The 19,993-nt window shown below is 42.0% G+C and overlaps 1 pseudogene; it reads left to right on the top strand.

Moving 5' to 3' along the window:
* The first annotated feature begins 242 nt into the window (after positions 1-242).
* Positions 243-1,860, top strand: LOC142454690 (cytoskeleton-associated protein 2 pseudogene; annotated as a pseudogene).
* The last annotated feature ends 18,133 nt before the right edge of the window (positions 1,861-19,993 follow it).

The following is a 19,993-nucleotide window of genomic DNA, read 5'->3' as shown; positions in this document are numbered from 1 at the left end:
TGGTAATAATGCCTACACGATATAAAGAGAAAATTGAGCAAGAACGAGTAGACAAAGCCCCAGATGCAAAACAGGTTTGAAAGAAGTAGAAACACTCAGTGTGACTGCTGACTTTTCCACAAGAACCTGGGGCAGGAGACGCCGGGTCTGTCCATCTTTCCTAGTCTTGCGATGAGCGTCCAGGCTGTTCCCCGGCACCTGCAGTTACTACAGAGATAGAGAACCCAGCATCTTAAGACAAAATGGCCATTAAACACAATGGCAATAGACCTATGTGGAGCGAAAAGAATGTCACAATGGAAAACAATTATAATTCTTCAAAACCGTCTGATGAAGTCACCAATGCCAGGTTAGAAATGGACACCCAGGATAATCAATCTCTTCTGTTGTTATCAGTGAAAGATGATGTCCAAATCACTTTATGACATTTAGCGAGACGTTTCACCTAAAAAAGAAAAGAAGAAGAAACAAATCCCTACACATAAGCTGAAGCAAGAAGCAAACGTGCCCAGGAAACCTGTGCTTGGGTCTTACCATGGCCAAGTTGCCACGTCTAAGATGAATTCATTCAGAAAACTTCTCCAAGTCAATGACGCAAGTGCTGCAGCAAACAAGAAACCGTCAACAACTCTCCCTAATGCCACCAGGCCCCCACCTGTGAACATCAGCAGGGGGACAGCGAAAACTGATAAGGCCTCAAAGGTGACTGCCACTGGGGTGCACAGCCTCTCAGAGCAGACAGCTTCCATGACCTCCTATCAGAAGCCACCACAATAATACTCAGGGCAAGGGGAAGCAAGGCATCAGTAGAACCTCACCAATGTTACCATTTGGAAGGGCCTTGGGAGTAAAGAATTAGTTCAAGTGAAACCCCATCTGTCTAGTGTCAAAACCAGTACTTCTCAGAACAGGCAAAGAAACGAGGCACCCTCAAGAAACACAGCATGTGACATCGTAGCCAGGCCTGCCTCCTCTTCCAAGGTCAAATTGATGGAAAAGTCAAAAGCTACTGACCAGCGAAGACATACTATCGTAGCAAAGGCCAGTCTCCATTGTAAACCAGCTCAGTCCACAGAAACTGCAGGCCAGAGGAGAACCTGTCAGACTGAGTGGAAAGCTGACAAAGGAAGGGTGCTGAAGAGGCCTCCGAGCTCGGTAGTGACCCAGCCTGAACCTGAGGGGTAGAATGGACAAACTGGGGGGTCCTTGTAGATGACCGTGGCCAAAGAAGACGAGCAAAGACCACTCAATGAGAAAGGAAACAAGACGTTTCTGAATGCCTGAACCTGGCTAGTGAGGGATGGCCCAAAGACGAAATATTGGTCACACTCAATGACCTGATTAAAAATATTCCAGATGCCACAAAGCTTGTTAAGTATTGGGTGCACCTTGCACGTCTGGAACCAATCAAAAGTCCAATTGAAAACATTATTGCTATATACGAGAAGGTCATCCTGGCAGGGGCTCGGCCTCTTGAAGAGATGCAACATGTAATTGCAGATATTCAAACTATGAAGAGTCAAGAAAAAGTTAAAGGAGAAAATAGTGAAGATCCCTGTGAAACCAAGGAGCCATACCAGGAAGGTGAAACTGAAGACCAAGGGGTGCACCTAGAGCCCCGAAAACAGAACACAGAAGCCAAGCATGGTAGAGATGGGGAGTCTAAACATTGTGAAAAAGAACAAGAGGAGATGACGACAGAGCCAACAAGTGCTGAGAAAACTTCTGAGGAAGAAGTCAGGGACAGTCGTATGATTAAATAGAATGTGTCTACCACACCATCCTTGCAGAGTCAAGAAGATTCCATTTGAAGAAAAAAATTTGATATTTAAACAGCTCAAGTTTCCAATACCAGTGTGACGGTCATGGTGGCCTCAGGAGAAGGGACCAGGTATCAGGCATCAAAGAACAAAAAATCATGTCATTGTGTGCCCACCTTCCCCCATAGGATCACCAAAGACAATGGGTGCATAAGCAAATGTGGTGAAGAAAGCTGATGGTGCCTGGCTATCAAAAGATATAACATCTGGGGTCTTAAAGACTTTAAGATAAACAAGCAGCCATCTAACTCAGAAGCAACAAAGCCCACATGGAAGAAGCACACCAGCCTGTGTGATCACGAGCTGTTGAAGGGATCAGGTATCAGGCATCAAAGAACAAAAAAATCATATAATTGTGTGCTCACCTCCATGATATGATTGCTGAAGACAAATGGATGCATAAGCAAAGAAGCACACCAGCCTGTGTGATCATGAGGTGTCGAAGGGACCAGGTATCGAGTATAAAAGAATTAAAAAATCATATCATTGTAAATGAGAGGGAGTGCAGAGTGGAGACCCAAAGCCCATAACTACAGTAGGGCTACATCATTAGAAAATGTGGCAGATTGGAGAAATTGTTAATTTTGCATGGACGTGCTTTTAAAATGTGTTACATTTTCCTTCCTTTAAACAGGCTACTACCTTTTATTTGTCTGATGTTTCTGGATGGGTTGTGATGTGGAGAGAGCCTCCTTCCGAATATTTCGATAAAAGTCTTAGCTTGTTTTTTCACCTGTCTTGTTACCCAAACTGCTCTGCTCCCGGTGGCTCTTGGACTGCCCGTGGTTTGGCCCAGTCATGTTTCACCCGCACTAGGGAATCTGCATGTAGCCTGCCCACTTCTACGTGCTCCTGATATCCACCCTCGAGAAGAATTACAAAATACCCCATGAAAAACAAACAAACAACCATACTTAGTAAGAAAGGTAAGGTGCCCAACATGAGTGGATAGAAGAAACTTTAAATCTACCTTGGGTCACTTCCTTTAGTTCCTTTTGTAACTTGACTACATAAAGTGTTACAAACATAATTCTATAGCTTCTTGTGATGTAGTTTATTGACTATTAGAAAGGAGTTGAGGAAGACGTCTAAACTGTCTAATAAATATCATAGTATAGGTAGCATTTCTAAAATTTCTACTTAAAACTCTACCTCCCCTATGTGTTAGAAATACCTATACCTTCACGGTTTAATCGTGTCCCCCAAAACAGGACTACTACATACAATAAACAGTTCTCTTCTTCCCACATATAGTTACAGCCAATAAAAAATGGCTTTGTTATAAAGCCCTGAAGTAACATTTATGTGGCACATTCTTTATAATTCTATAGTTTCATACAAGTGATGGCCACTGTAAAAGACGTCTTAAAACTATGTTTACTTTGTGGCTGTGGTTGAAGGTCACATATTTAATCCCTACCTGATTTATGTGCATTTGTCCATGTCTATAATAGCAGCTGTCTTTGTTTTGTTTACTATCTTCCCAGGAGCTGTATTTTTTCCTTTTCATTAACCTGTGTGTACATAATATTTTTACAGTGAGTTAAACTGTTGGTATCACACACACGCACACAGAAGTAGAAGCAGAGACGAGTTGGTACCCTTAGATTGTTGTAATACTCTGAGAAATTGTTGGCCAACTCATGAGACTGACAGGAACCCCACATTGGGTGAAATGGTGAGGTTCGTTTGCTGACTAAGAGTTCTGGAGGAGAATGTCTGGGTGGGAATACTGAGATGAACCCTGAATCACTGTAGCTGTATGCTGTTCATTACCGTCAGTAACAGGATGCATTTTGAGAAAACTGGAAGATTCTCTTCCATGGATGCTACAAGGGAAGAGAGAGACAAAGCAGTTAAGGATGAATCTGAGCTTCCTATCTGCGTTTACTAGACATTTCCCAATTTTACAAGCACTGTTTAGAGAAATAGATTATAGAGCCAATCTCTTTTCCAATGCCCTTGACATAAATCCTGCTTGGAGACGGAGGATGTGACGGATGCCACTGTTAAGTCTATGATTTAATATTCTTTCTTATTGTACTCAGCACATGGATCGGATGTCATACCCCAGCCTGTACTCTAAAACCACTACTTAAGCCTCTTCTCAAATCTTTCTGCCATAAAGCCAGTCTGAATCAATGTAGGACCTAAAAGAGGACTGATACAATACTGTGGATTCAAAGCCCCATGCCTAACATATCCCGATTCTTTTCTTGAGATCGCTTTTCACCAAATACCCAACATACTTCTCTCCCCATTGCCTTCTCCATTAGAAGTCGTTCTAACTTCTGTTTTAAAAAATTATCCATTCATTCTTTTCTTCTTTTCTTTAGTTTAAAAAGGCATTTGCAATGTCACTGACCTATAAGTGACGTGCAATAAACTGCACATGTTTAATATGAAAACGTAGATGCATTTAACCTGTGTATATATCCCTGACACAACACCACAATCAAGGTAACAAAGATTTTCATTATTTTAAAGAATTTTTTCATGCCAGTGAGTAATATATCCCTCTCTCTACCACTAATTTCAGGAAACTACTGTTTTACATTCTGTCGCTATCGATGAATTCACTACTGATCAAGAACTTCTAATTTTCTAATGTTTTATGGGAATGGACTGTGTACTTTTTGGTTTGACTCCTTTTGTTCGGTCTAATTGTTTTGAAAAGTGTGCTTGCTGCTGGTTGCATCAACACCTATTTCTTTTTGTTGCTGAATACCGTTTTATTGGTGATGCAGTGGTTAAAGCCCTTGGCACTAACCAGAAAGCCTGCAGTTTTCACCCACTCGCAGCTCTGCATGTGAAAGATAGGACAGTCTGACTCCATGCATAATTACCCTTTGGAAGCCAAATGGGCAGTTTTACTTTGTCACATAAAGTTACACAAGTTGGAATGAACTTGACATCAGTGGGTTTTTGTTATTTTTTTGTAATGAATTTATCACAAATTGTTTATCATTTTCCGGTTGATAGACATGTGGATGGAATCCAACTTTTCATTAATATAGAGAAAGCTTTTTAAAACATTCATATACAACTCTTTGTGTGGACACATGCTTTTATTTTTCTTGAATAAATACGTTGGAGTAGATTGACTGAGTTATATGCTAGGGATGTGTATAACATTTCAATGTAGATGAAATTTTACATAATAAACTATTCTCCACAATCAAGGTTCATATATAAATTACTCCACGACATTCATTGTAATCCCTACAGTGTATTAGCAGTGCTTCTGTTTCCATTTAAGCTACCATGGCTCTGCCATACCTATACATGAGAGTTAAATGTAAAAATCTGCTACTAACATTCTAGATCAGACATGTTGCTCCAAACAAAGCATGTTTAGACATGTCTCTATGATCAATAGTTGAAGAAAAGTACTCTCAGTAATGCACTTGTCTTAGTCTTAGTCTCTTTGAGGTACCTTCAAAATAGAAAGGGGCCACCCAAGCAGTGCCTTTTGAAGTGATCCGCTGGGCCAGTCCAAATCAAGGCAGAAAAGTAAACTCGGAAGATTATAACAAACTAGTTATTGGGATTCTCAAGCCGCAGGATAGTCATGAGGACTTATCAAGACATTCTTTTTTTACATTTTATTAGGGGCTCATACAACTCTTATCACAATCCATACATATACATACATCAATTGTATAAAGCACATCCGCACATTCCCTGCCCCAATCATTCTCAAAGCATTTGCTCTCCACTTAAGCCCTTTGCATCAGGTCCTCTTTTTTTTCCCCTTCCTTCCCGCTCCCCCCTCCCTCATGTGCCCTTGGTAATTTATACCTTGTTATTTTGTCATATCTTGCCCTATCCGGAGTCTCCCTTCCCCCCCTTCTCTGCCGTCCATCTCCCAGGGAGGAGGTCACATGTGGATCCTTGTAATCAGTTCCCCATTTCCAACTCACTCACCCTCCTCTCTCCCAGCATTGCCCCTCACACCCTTGGTCCTGAAGGTATCATCCACCCTGGATTCCCTGTGCCTCCAACCCCCATATGCACCAGTGTACAACCAGTGCCCTATCCAGTCCTACAAGGTAGAATTCAGATCATGGTAGTTGGGGGGAGGAAGCATCCAGGATCTGGGGGAAATCTGTAAAATTGAAAACTGCATTTGTATGTTGCTCCAGGTTGACTAGAGAAACAAATCCAGGGATACACGTATACAAGGGGTACCCCCCCAAAACCTGGATTTGCGCTGGGCGGAACTGAGCTTTTGTAGTGTAAATTTTTCCCACTAAGCGAGCAATAAACAACTCCCTCTGAGTTAGTACACCAGTGGCATTGCCTGGGATGGTTCTCTCCGGACACAGGAATTTTTTCATAAAAGTAGCTTCACTCAAACCTCATTACTTTGTGATGGCCAATTTAAGTGAACAGTGTGCTGCTGAGAAGTTTTGTTTTCTGCTTAGTAAAAAGGCAGCAGAAACTGTTGTGATGTTGAACACAGTTTACAAGGACAGCACTCTGGGAAAAACTCAAGTCTACTAGTGGTTTTCTTGTTTCAAAAAAGGTGAAATGTTGATTGATGACAAACCTTGTTCTGGACATCCATCAACTTCCCAAATGAATGAAAATGGTCGACTTGTAGTTCATTTGGAGTTTGTTACATCAGGTCAGGCTATTAATCAAACTTTGTGTCTAAGGGATCTGAAAAGACTTTGTGTGACAAAAAAGGCCTGATTTATTGCCACTGGGGGACTTGTTTTCCCACCACGACAAGGCACCTCCCCATGCGGCCATCTCAGTGTGCCAGTTTGGGGCAAAAACATCACGTCTCTCTTGCCCCACAGATCTTACTCACCTGATTTCACTCTATGCGACTTCTTTTTCTTTCCACCAATGCAGAGGGACATGAAAGGACAGTGACTTGATGATGTAGAAGAGGTGAAGAATAAAATGAGGATGGTGCTTTCAGCCATCCATAAATGTTTGAAAAGTGTTTCCAAGAATGGAATTGCAGTTTTGGCAAATGTATGAAGTGCTTTGATGAGATAAGGTTGTTTTGTTAAAAAAACGTTAAATACATAGCTTTGAAAAAAATTCTGATTTTGGGGGGGTACTACCCTTTGTATGTGCAAGAGAGAGCTTTATAACAAAGAGTAATTTTTTTATCAAGAAAACATCCCAGCTTAGGCCATTTCAAGTCCATAAGTCTGAGAATAGCCTATATGTCCAATATTAGTCCATAAATCTGACTTCAGACTCATGTAATGATGCAAAATGTAGGAAGATCACAGGCCAGTGAGGGCAAACTCTGGAGGATCCAGTGGCCATGGAAGCATCTCCAGGGCTCTCTCAGGGATCAGCATGACTCCATGTGGCTTGTCAACAAGAAGGTGAACCAGAGAAAGTCTGTGGTCCTCCTCCAGGGATGTTCTCAGAATCATCATGAAAAGGCCACACCACAAGGAATTATGATCACACTGTGACCTGACCAACAGGCTAGACTTCACCTCTACACCTATTTATCAAGTGCACCTGCAAAATGCACCTGCTCATTCTTCAGTGGGAATTTCCTTACGAAACCTGACCTTGCTCCCGTGAACTTCCTTATCTCCTCAAACTCAAAGAACAATGGAAAGGAATATGATTTTGATTCCTCCAGGACGTCAATGCTCTGCTGCTTGGTGGCTGGTCCCTCGGAAATGGGCAGCCTATTTCTCCTCCAAACAGAACAAGGGGATGCTGCCTACTTCAGAATCAGGATTGGTATGTGCCATGGCTATATCCTTTCCCTATACTTATGGTGAGAAAAAGAATGGATTATAGGAAGGAAAACGTGACTTCAATACTGGAGGAAGATTTATTAACAGCCTGCAATATGCAGATGATACAACCTTCCTTGATGAAAGCAAATGCAACTTGCAATATTTGCTGGTGAAGCTCAAACTGCAGCTTTCAGTGGGGATTGCTATCCAGTGTCAGGAAAACAAACATCCTCAACCAGACCAGTTGATAACATGGAGAAAATTGGTGAAAAGATGAAAACTGGCAAGGATTTAATTTTGCTCGGATTCACAACCAATGTTCATGGATGCCACAGTCGAGAAATAAAAAAGATGAATTTCAATGGGAAAATCTGCTGCACAAGACCTCTTTAAAGTGTTGAAAAGAAAGGTTGTCCCTATGAAGTCTAAGGTGTATCTGACCTGAGCCGTGGTATTATCAATCACCCCATATGCATGTGAAAGTTGGGCATTGGGTGAGGAAGACTGAAGAAGAATCATGCATTTGAATTACAGGGCTGGCGAAGAATATTCAAAGTGCCGTGGATGTATTCTTCTTCTCACTGCTATTGATGCTGACTCATATCAACCCTGTAGGACAAGGTAGAACTGCCCTCCACCCCCATGGGTTTCTGAGATTGTAATTCTTTATGGGAGTAGAAAACCCCTTCTTCTTCCTAAGAGTAGCTGATAGTTTCGAATGGCTGACCTTGCAGTTATCAGCCTAACATATAACAACTACACCCCTCAGGATCCCTTAAAAGTACCATGGACTGCCTGAATAACAGCAAATCTGTATTAGAAGTACAGTCAAAATGTTTCTTAGAAGCAAGGATTCTATGGACATGTTATCAGGAGAGATCAGTTCTCCAAAAAGAACATTAAACACAGTACAGTAGAAGGGCAGTGAAAAAGAGGATGATCCTGGAGGAGATGGATTGGCACAGTAGCTGCAACAATGCACTCACCTGGAATACTATGGAGGATGCTGCAGATCCAGGTAGTGTTTTCTTCGGTTATATATAGTCACTGTGAGTTAGCCCCAATTTGAGGGTGGCTGTCAACAGCAACAACAGGATGCCAAATTTACTATTTTGATATACTATAAATCTTAGGTCATATCATCTCCTGGGGGTTCTGGGACAATACGGGGAGCTGTAAAAACAAATATCTATATTTTATCCTGGATTATGGACCATAATACAAAAGTCTGTCATTGTAGGGGTTGTGGAAGGCTCGATAATTTATTTTCTGAAAAGTGGGCAACAGATCAGTCTGGGAATGGACGATAAAAATTGAATTGTGCGGAATTCTTTAGGGAAGGTTTGTTGTTGTTGGGTGCTGTTGAGTCGATTCGACTCAGTGACCTTCAGCATTGCAGATGAAAAATGGCCTGTTGATGGCCTTTCTTACCATCATTATTGCAGCACCTGTGTCAGTCCACCTCAGTTAGGGTCTCCTGCACCCAGGATTCTGGAGACTTATATTTATGTGAATCAGGAGTCCATTGAGCTAATTGTTTCCATGTGACTTTTGGTTTTTATTCTTCTTCTTTGCTTTCAACAGAGGGAGACTAATGATTGTTCGTAAGATGATCGCTCATAAGCTTTCAAGACTCCAGTTGCTGCTCACTAAGTAGGAGGCACACCACTGGCACGGTGAACTATGCTATTCCAGTTGACTTTGGTGTCACTTGAGGCTATGATCCTGAGCCCCCAGGCACAGCAACTCATTACATCAAGGCATTTATTCATGACTAAAATGTTTCAATGACTTTGTCCCCGGTATGAGCCACCATATTCATGAATATATTTGCAACAAAGGTCAATACACACATATAAATAGCCTCTTTCAAATCTCTATATTCATGGTGTACTCCCACTCTCCGTTCCAACCTGTTGAGCCTATTTAGATATATACTTGTAGATCACCACGATTGCAGAATTGTGTATTTAACAGTATTTGCCCCTGTTGCCTTTAACTGTTGCAAACCTCCCAGTGTCTTCTCCTGCCTCTATTATTTTTTGCCAATCTACAAATTGTATATTGCCTTCACCTTGACCTAAGTTAACCCTTGGAGACCTTCTAGCCAGGGACTTCCCCTTTCACGCTCTCCCACCCCTGATAACCATCCAACAGTGCTTCCTTGAGTGTGAACGCGTTCTTGATTTTTTAAATTAGTGGTCTCCTACAATACTGCTCCACTGATGATTGGCTAATTTCATCTTGCAGAATGGCTGTGCTTTCATTGTGTTGGTGAACTTTCTTGACATTTTCTTTTTGTTTTAGTGTTTACTAAATCTTTAGGATTTTCCAGTTTTTGTGATGAGGTTTATTCTTTGAGGCTACACTATAATTTGTTAATTCTTCCCAAGTATGGAACAGTCTGTTCTATTATGAAATTAATTTGGCTTCCTATCCATCTGGATGTTCTTTAAATATGTTGTGCCCTCCTTTTACTTACTTTGCGATTTTCTTAGTTATAAATTAGTATATCTGGTTCCCTATATTCGGTCCTGTGGGGTTGTTTACTTTGTATACTTCTATATCTGGGATGGCCTTGGGGTAGTATTATGATGTATGTTCATCTCTGATTATTATCTACTGTTGGGGATTTTCTAACCAAAGAACTCTCCTTCATATTTCTTATAAGGTTGGTCTGTTGGTCATAACTTCCTTTAATTTCTGTTTATTTGGAAAATTCTAATTTCACCATTGTATTTGAAGGATAATTTCCTTGGTTTATGATTCGTAGTTGGCAATATTTTTCTTTCAGAGATTTATATGAGTTCCTGTGACTCCACATAGCCCCAAACAGAAATCTCTTTGTTCCATGATTTATGTGGAAATCATTACCTCTGCTTCTACTCTCTTTGCAAATATAGACAGATTTTAACCAATGATGATACTATAAATTGAACATGTGAGATGCACTGGAGAATGGGCAGAGGCATTCTGCTAGGATAGCGAGGGAATTAAAATTGTTAGATCTCTCAGGGTAGAGATCTACCTCGGTCCATGGCTCTGCATGAGAAAGAATTCATGCCGAACCTGATTTGTGATCCAAGGGAGTTTTATGAGAATTAGAAGCTTCAGGTTTATGCAGGTACCCACAGGGCTCCTCACCCCATTCAGCCTCCCTGGAAGCTGCTCAGAAAGTCAAGTGGTCAGCTCCAGGCTCCTGCTTTTCAATAATTCCAAGCAGAGACATGGTGGATGACCCTGGTCGACCCCATTGGCTGAATTGAGTTTACCTGACCTAGTTTGGCCAATGCAGGTGCAGCACCCACCCAGGTATACCTCCTCTTCCTGGCCAGAAACCTGAGCCTCTGAGCATGTGCAGTGTACCACTCCTTCATGGACTGGTAGCTTGGACCTCTGAGCATGTATAATGGATGCCCCAGTCCCTAAGCTAAACTACGTAACAAAGTCATGTGCAAGTGAAAAAGCAAAGAGGTAATCGGGGATTTTAGTGAAGGCTCAGAATAAGGTTTATCAAAAACAATCCTTCCTATCTCTCTTTATTTATTTCTTACACACATGCACACGGGGAGGGGGGAGGTAGGGAGGGGGACATGGGGGGGGGGAGGAAGAGAACCCAAGAGAAAAAAGTTTCTGTTGTATATTCTGACTTCCATTGATGTGTTGTGTGATTGTTCTTAAGCCTCGTTTCTGTAGGTCTCAGTTTCCACATCTACAAAATAAGGACATATCAATATCCCTAGGACCCTTTGTAATTAACACCAATGTGCAAAATATCCGCGTGTTGGAATTGTTTTCCTTGAGAAGATACATCTATGGCTTTGCTAGCCCAAACCCAACCCAACCCAGCCCACTGCCATCCAGTCCATTGTAAACGCAGAGATCCTACAGCACAGAATTGAACTGCCTCAGGAGGCTCCCTAGGCTGTGCCGTTGACAGAAACCACCTTCATCTTCTCCCACAGAGTCACGGGGGTCTGAGTCAGGGACCTTTCTGTAAGCAGCTGAGTGTTTCAATCACTGCCCGACCATGGCTTCTTTACTTTGCCCACAGTGACAACCAAAAAAAGAAAAAAGGAAGATGGTTTTGTTTCATCTTCTATTTTTAAAAAGGAAATTTACAATTTCTTTCTAATCATGTTTGTTTGCAGCTGTGTTGAGTTAAATAGCACATCAGGCTTCAGGCTGGCCAAACGCTGTCAGGGAAAGCAGCAGGAAACTTGCTTCTTTGTTTTCTAAATCTCCCTTCAGGGAGCTGCTGACATGGACTGGCATCAGCCAGTCAAGGTCATCTGTTTAGGATTTACAGAGACCATGCTGGTCCTCCCACTCCAGGGACCTCTCTGCCACCAACTTAGTGAGAATTACTCAGTCCTCCTCATTCTGTCAGTTCCCATGTTGGGGGAGTTGACTGTATGTGCATACCTCTTGAATGCCTGTGTCCAATCACAAAAGAGAGGCAATATTCTGAAAGGATATGTTAATGAATGTGCCTACCTCCTCCCCTTTCTTCGGCTGCTGTGAGGGAAATTGCCTTCATGCTCTCAGCTCAGGGTGCTTATTTTGTAAGATTTTCTTTGTTGTCACCTTGAATCCAGCCTCTCAGAGACGTGGATCTTTCTTCACGAAGAGACGGAGCGGAGCACACATTATGTGCCCGGTCAAAAAAGGCCCCACTTTGAGTTGATTCCCACTCATGGTGGCCCTGTAGGACAGGGTAGAGCTGTCCCTGTGGGTTTCCAAAACTATAACTCTTTACAGGAGTAGAAAGTCTGTCACCTAAATTCTAGGGCCTGCCCTCAAGGAACTCTCTGACCAGCAGGAGAAAGGACAAAAACTGTAAAGGTCAGGACAGTGTTTTAACGAACACAGTTAATATTTCGTCATTTGATGACTATACCAGTAAGACAAAAACTGCGGGCTAAGAGAATGTGATCGCTGCCTGGGACTCCGGAAAGCCTTGCTAGAAGTGGTTGAATGTGCAACATTGAAAGCTAGGTAGACCGTAAATTAGCAGAAAAGATCGTTTAGGCATTAAATTAATGAACCAGTGCCATGAAAACAAACAACCAAAATAACAACCACACCAATATCCAGAACTCAATGCTAACTCGTGGCCATCTCATGTTACAGAGTCGACCAAAGCTCCATAGAGTTTTATTAGCTGTTTTCTTCGCAGGGCGATTGCCTCGGCTTTTCTTCCGTGGTACTGCTGTGTGAATTTTCACAGCCATGGGTCGTTGTTGGTACTGTCAAGTTGATCGCGACTCAGCACAACCCCATGTACCACAGAGCACACTCCTGCCCACGCCTTCGCCCTCCTCGCATTTGCTGTTATATTTGAGCTCATTGTTGCAGCTACTGTGTCAACCTTCCTCATTGTCTTGCACTTTTTCTCTGACCCTTCCCTTTACTGAACTGTTATTACCGCGTTAATTCAATGCCAATTTGGTGGCACATCCTGTGCTATTAGGTGATAAAGGATTTGCTTTAGGGAAGAGTTTGGTTCTCAAAGGTGGCATCATTCCTGTTTGAAGGGTTCGTGTACATTTCAGATGTGCAGCTTTGGCACGATTGATATCGGGGCTCGGATGATGCTTTGTTGTAGGGGGCTGCCCTGTGCTTTGTAGGATGGTTAGCACTTTTGAACTCCATCTACAAGATGTTAGCAGCATCTTTCCCCAATTGTGGCAATCAAAAGCCTCTCCAGGCTTTGTCAAATGTTCCTGGTAGCAAAACAGGCCCAGGTTATGAACCACTCTTTGTGAAAGACAAGTTTTGAAAGATAATTAGGCACGTTGGAAAGACAATCACAGTACCGAGAATCAGGAGGTCTAGAAGCCTGCTTCCTTATAATTTTGGACAAATCAAGAACTGAGCCATCTAGTCAATTCCTATTCCTAGCCACCCTATACAGACTGTAGATTTTCAGATGGGTAGACAGCCTCATCTCTCTCATATAAAGCAGCTGGTGGGTTTGAGCCACCAACCTTGTGGTTAGCTGTCAATGCCTAACCCACAGTGCTACCAAGACTCCTAAGTCTTGAACAAGCCCCTTCTAATTTTGAGTTTCTGTTTTTTTTTCCATTTGTAAAAGGCAGCTTTACTTAAATTGTTAATTAACTCAAAAAACATTTTTTATTAATCATTTTATTGGAGGATCTTACAAATCTGTTTTTTTAAACGTTTTATTAGGGGCTCATACAACTCTGATCACAATCCATACATATACATGCATCAATTGTATAAAGCACATCCATACATTCCCTGCCCCAATCATTCTCAAAGCATTTGCTCTCCACTTAAGCCCTTTGCATCAGGTCCTCTTTTTTTCCCCTCCCTCCTCGCTCCCCCCTCCCTCATGTGCCCTTGGTAATTTATACATCGTTATTTTGTCATATCTTGCCCTATCCGGAGTCTCTCTTCTCCCCCTTCTCTGCCGCCCCTCTCCCAGGGAGGAGGTCACATGTGGATCCTTGTAATCAGTTCCCCCTTTCCAACCCACTCACCCTAAACTCTCCCAGCATCGCCCCTCACACCCTTGGTCCTGAAGGTATCATCCACCCTGGATTCCCTGTGCCTCTAGCCCTCATATGTACCAGTGTACAACCTCTGCCCTATCCAGCCCTGCAAGGTAGAATTCTGATCATGGTAGTTGGGGGGAGGAAGCATCCAGGATCTGGGGGAAAGCTGTGTTCTTCATCGGTACTACCTCACACCCTGACTGACCCATCTCCTCTCCTAAACCCCTCTATGAGGGGATCTCCAGTGGCCGACACTTGGGCCTTGGGTCTCCACTCTGCACTTCCCCCTTCATTCAATATGGTATACACACACACACACACACACACACACACATATATATATACATATATACACATACATATATTCCTTTTTTTGCATGATGCCTTATACCTGGTCCCTTGGGCACCTCGTGATCGCACTGGCCGGTGTGCTTCTTCCATGTGGGCTTTTTTGCTTCTGAGCTAGATGGCTGCTTGTTCACCTTCAAGCCTTTAGGACCCCAGACACTCTCTTGATAGCCGGGCACCATCCGCTTTCTTCGCCACATTTGCCTATGCACCCATTTGTCTTCAGCGATCCTATCATGGAGGTGTGCAGCCAATGATATGATGATTTTTTGTTCTTTGATGCCTGATAACTGATCCCTTTGGGACCACTCGATCACCCAGGCTGGTGTGTTCTTCCAACTCAAAAATTTTTATTAAGTTCCTTCTATACATCAGACATTCTTCTAGGGACCTCAGGATATAACAATGCGTAATAAAAACAAAGCCCCAACCTCAGGATGCTTACTTTATAGTTGTAGGAGGCAGACAATAAATATAAAAATATAATAAAATTCTAAAGCAAACCCAATGCCACTGAGCTTATTCAGATTCATAGTGACTCTGTACAGAGTTTCTGAGACTAAATCTTCATAGGAGCAGATAGCTTCATTTGTCTTCCACAGAGCAGCTGGTGGATTTGAACCACCAACCTTGTGGTTAGCAGTCTAGTGCTTACTGAATTGCACCACCAAGGCCCAAGGTATGGCAAATTCTATGAAAAGAAGACTTAAAAGGCATCTTATAGAAAGTGTCTGAGGATAGGCGTTTGCTTTCTGAGAATTTCTCTTAGATAATATTTGAGTGGAAACCTGCTCAGGGGCCAAACAAATGATACTTACAGGGAAGAATGATCCAGGCAGAGAGAAGAGGAGATGCAGTGTCTGAAATGGAAGGATTTCCTCTGTCTAGAGGGTTGGGAATGAAGGGGGCATTGCCAGGGGATAAGTATTCGGGTACGCAGGGACTAATTCCAGCGGACCCTGTAGACTACGTGAATAAGCTTTAGTTCAAGTGAGATGCCACTGGATGGTTTAAAGCTAGCAAGAGGTACAGTCTGATTTGTTGTCTGTAACCATTTTTCTGGCTGCTTTGGGAATAATGGGTTTTAAAGAAGCAAAAAAAGGGAAACCAAAAAGGGAGTTGGATACTCTAGGCTAGGATATATGACGACAGTTTAGATCAATGGGGATGGATATAGAAAGCAAAGCAGGTGGAGTTAGGAAACCTTTTGGATGTAGGGCCAACTGAATTTTCTGGTGGATTGGAGGTAAGGCCTAAGGGAGAGAAATCAGTAAAGGATGTCTAGGCTTTCTGCCTGAAGACTTGGATAGATCATTTTGCAAATTAGTGTGGAAAAGACTGAGAGGAAAGCAGACTTGAGGTAAAAAGCAGTAGTTCAAGATGAGCCTAAAATAATTTACAACTAGAAAATTCAATTCTATAATAGAATTTTCCATGGCTTTTGTTTTATTTTCTCCAGAGACTGCAATGTACTCTCTCCCACCTCCTCAACACACAGACGTCAGAGATACATGCACAAACAGCTGTAATTCAAACAAATGGGTGAGGTGATGGCATTATAGGAAATCAGCATGGCTTCTAAACTACCTCATGCATGCAGAGAAAGTCTTGTGCCTAACAAGCAACAAAGGATTTGGAAAATTATGTTAGATGAGCTCTTGTCAATGGGAGGTTTTGCTATCAAGAAATCTAATGAGGCTTAACGAAAACCAATAATTCATTAGCATTCTTGAACACGCCCATTTGTTGCATGGTAATTGTCGAGTAGCTCCAGACAAGTTCAGAAATACAGTGACAAGAACGCCTACTTCAGCCATCAAGTAGCGACAGCTGTAATCAACTAATGAGTGCTACAAGAATCAAACAGTGGAAAATAATAATAATATCTTCACTTTCCCCTGAGCCTTTCAGCAGGGTTTCAGGAAGGGAATAGATTTGGCTCCCTCTGGGGGGAGCCAAACCACAGTTATCAAATAGTTGCAGGACACTGGCACTCCTTAGGCTCCCAAGGCAAAAGGGTGGTAGATAATCTTTTAGCCTAAGAGAATGCAATCATTCAGCTTGAATCCAAGTTGGAAGGAAATCAAGAACAAACATGAACACATGAGGACTTTGGGGTTTGAGGTCTCTAAGACAAGTATAGACAGATTATCAGTGGAAGCCAGTCCCTGGAGAAGGATATGCGTTGTAAAGCATGAGGTCATCAAAAAAGACCCTCAGCGAGATTGACAGACACAGTGACTGCAACAATGTACTCTAACAGGAAACTTTCTGAAAACAGCACCAGACCCGGTAGGATTTTGTTCTATTGTACATAGATCGGTGGCTATAAGTTAGGACCAAGTCAGTGACCCCTAACAACAACCACAACAGGTTAAAAATGACACTGTTTCTCTCCTGAGAGAATAAAGAATACATCTCCGGAAGCCCAAGGTTCATCTCATCCAGCCTGGGACAAAGGGATTTACATGTAATCACGTTGTTAAGTGCCATTGAGTCAGTTCCAATTCATACTTTTGCACAACCGAATGAAACCCTGTCCAAACCTGCACCATCCTCACAATGGTTCCTAGGCCTGAGCCCATTGTGCAGTCACATTATCAATCTGTCTCTTTGAGACGCCTTCCTCTTTGTCACCTCCCTTCTTGCCCACTTTCCCAAAGATGTTATCTTCCTCCAATGAATGGTCTCTCCTGAGAACATGTCCAAGATATGCAGGATGAAATCTCACCGTCCTTGCTTCTAAGGAGCATTCTGGTGGGAATTCTTCCAAGACAGAAATGTTTGTCTTCTTAGCCGGCCAAGGTACATTCAATAGGCTGTGCCAGCACCATAATTCCAATGAAATATTTTTCCTTGGTCTTCCTTATTTAATGAGCAACTGTCACATGCATATAAAGCAATTGAAAATAACATATCTTAGGTCAGGTCCACCTTATTCCTCAAAGTAACATCCTTGCTTTTCAACAGTCTAAAGACGTCTTCTACAACAGATTGGCCCAAGGCAACACATCTTTGATCTCTTGACTGCTGTTTTCATGAGCCTTGATTGAGGATCCAAGCAAAACAAAATCCTTGACAACTTCGATTTTTCTCCATTTATCCTGATGTGATCTATTGGTCCAGTTGTGAATCCATCCTGAAGGCTGCAGTCCTTGATCTTCATCAGCAAGTGCTTCAAGTCCTCCTCACGTTCAGCAAGCAAGGTTGTGTCATCTGCCTATCTTAGGTTGTTAATAAACCTTTCTTTGATCCTGATACCACATTCTTCATATAATCCAGCTTCTCTGCATTCTTCTTCCTATCATTTAGCTTACAGATTGATTAAGTATGGTGAGAGGATTCAACCCTGATGCACACCTTTCCTGATTTTAAACCATGCAGTATTCCCTTGTTTCGTTCACACAACTGCCTCTTGATCCAGGTTCAAATTCCACAGGAGCACAATGAATTGTTCTGAAATTCCCATTCTTGTCAAGGTTATCCGTAATTTGTTACGAGCCAGAGAGTCAAATGCCTTTTCATAGTCAATGAAACACAAGTAAGCTTCTTTCTGGTAGTCTCTGCTTTAAGCCAAGATCCGTCTGACATCAGCAGTGATATCCGTTGTTTCACATTCTCTTCGGAAACTGGCCTGAAACTCTGGCAGCTCCCTGTCAATGTACTGCTGCATCTGCTGTTGGTTGCTCTGCAGCAAAATTTTACTTGACTTTGATAAAAGTCATATTGTTCTATAGTTTGAGCATTCTGATGGGTCACCTCTCTTTGGAATGGGTACAAATATGGATCTCTTCCAGTCATTTGGCCATGGAGCTGTCTTCCCAATTTCCCAGCATACACAGTATTTCATCATCCTGTTAAAACTTCACAATTGGTATTCCATCAATTTCCAGAGCTGTGTTTTTTTGGTTACTGCCTTCAGTGCAGCTTGAAATGCTTCCTGAATTCAGCACCATTGGTTCTTGCTCATATACTACTTCCCCGAATGGTGGAATGTCTACTTTTTTTGTTTTTGTAAAGTGACTGTATATTCTTTCCATCCCCTTTTGATGCTGCCTGCATGGTTCAATGTTTTCCCCATAGAATCGATCAATATTGCCATTAGAGGCTAGAACGTTTTCTTCAGTTATTTCAGGTAAACATATATTGTGCTCTTCCATTTTGGTTTCCTAACTCTAATTCTATTTCATATTTCATTATAATATTTTAATATCCTGGGCATCCTGGGATGCTAAAGATATGCTCTGTGTTTCTAAGCTGTTATTATCATAAAGCTGATAGTTCTTTACAAATATTAAAGTACTGGATAATGTTAATTTTTAGTACAAGACAGTCTTTAAAAAGGAAGATCAGTGACTCACAATTAAGCCAAGACTCAAAGGCCAAGATGCAAAACTTTTTCATCTCCATCCCCCCAGAGTGCAGAATTGGCATTATATCAGATGACTTCACGAGATTGGATTGACGAGTGACTATTTTGAGGCTTTGTGCCCTCTGTGTAGGTTTGGACCACCACAGACCATTAGTTCAGCACTTAACCATTTCCACTACCCAGGGATTCTGACCTTGGATAAATGATCAAATACAAGCATCCTCTGTAGACGGGACAACACATTGACCAGATCGCTGCCATTTCCACTTAAGGCAAAGATGGGATTCTCAGAGTCCTTGGCTGGTCACCCAGTGGAAAAATGGAAGAAAGCAATTCTGATACAGCCAGAAGAATGAGGCCGCAATTCTCTGAGCCCTTCTATGATGCTAGCATTGCCCTGGAGGTGATCATTGGCCTCTGGACCATGGTTTCCAGCTCCGACCTTCCCAATCTTCTCTTCCTTACATTGAGGCTACCCTGTCTTTTTGCTGAGCTAAACCTGGTATTCCTGAGTCCGCTGTATATTTCCATAGAGAGAAGTCTATAATAATTTCTGCTCCTGGAGTGTGGTAGTCCCTGTGCTTGTGATGAATTGTGATCCAGTGTGCTCCCTCACTCAAACTACAATGTTTCACCTGCACTGCTCTGCTTTCCCAGTCAGTACAGCTGGGTTTTTCTGCTCTATCATACTGATGAGCATGTAGGACTTATAAATATCAGCCATTTTGACCAGGCCTAGACATGTTGTCTGTATCTTTTCATTCAATATTTTTTCCCATAGAATCCTTCAGTATTTCAACTCAATGCTTGAATTATTTTTTCAGTGCTTTCCACTTAAGAAATACTGATGTATTCTTCACTTTTGATTTTCTGACTAATTGTATATTTAATTATAATATTTCATTTTGTCTTCTTCAGCAGTTCTTTGGAGTTTTCTGTTCATCTTTTTTACTTCATAGTTTCTTTCATTTGTTTGAGCTACTCTAGATTTAAAAGCGATCTTCAGAATCTCTGCTGACATTCACTGTTGTCTTTTTATCACTCTTATCTTTTTAATGGCTATTTGTTTTCTTCATGTACGTTGGTCTTGAAGTCAATAACTTGTCTGGTCTTCAGGCATAAGTGTTCAGTGCATCAGATTATTCTTAAATTGGCTTCTAAATTAAGATGGGTTTACTGATGGTCATATTTTGGATCTCATAG

Source organism: Tenrec ecaudatus, chromosome 8 (assembly GCF_050624435.1).
Source record: "Tenrec ecaudatus isolate mTenEca1 chromosome 8, mTenEca1.hap1, whole genome shotgun sequence".
Lineage (NCBI taxonomy): Eukaryota > Metazoa > Chordata > Mammalia > Afrosoricida > Tenrecidae > Tenrec > Tenrec ecaudatus.
The sequence above is the reverse complement of the archived record's forward strand: the minus strand, read 5'-3'. Positions and strand labels throughout refer to the sequence as shown.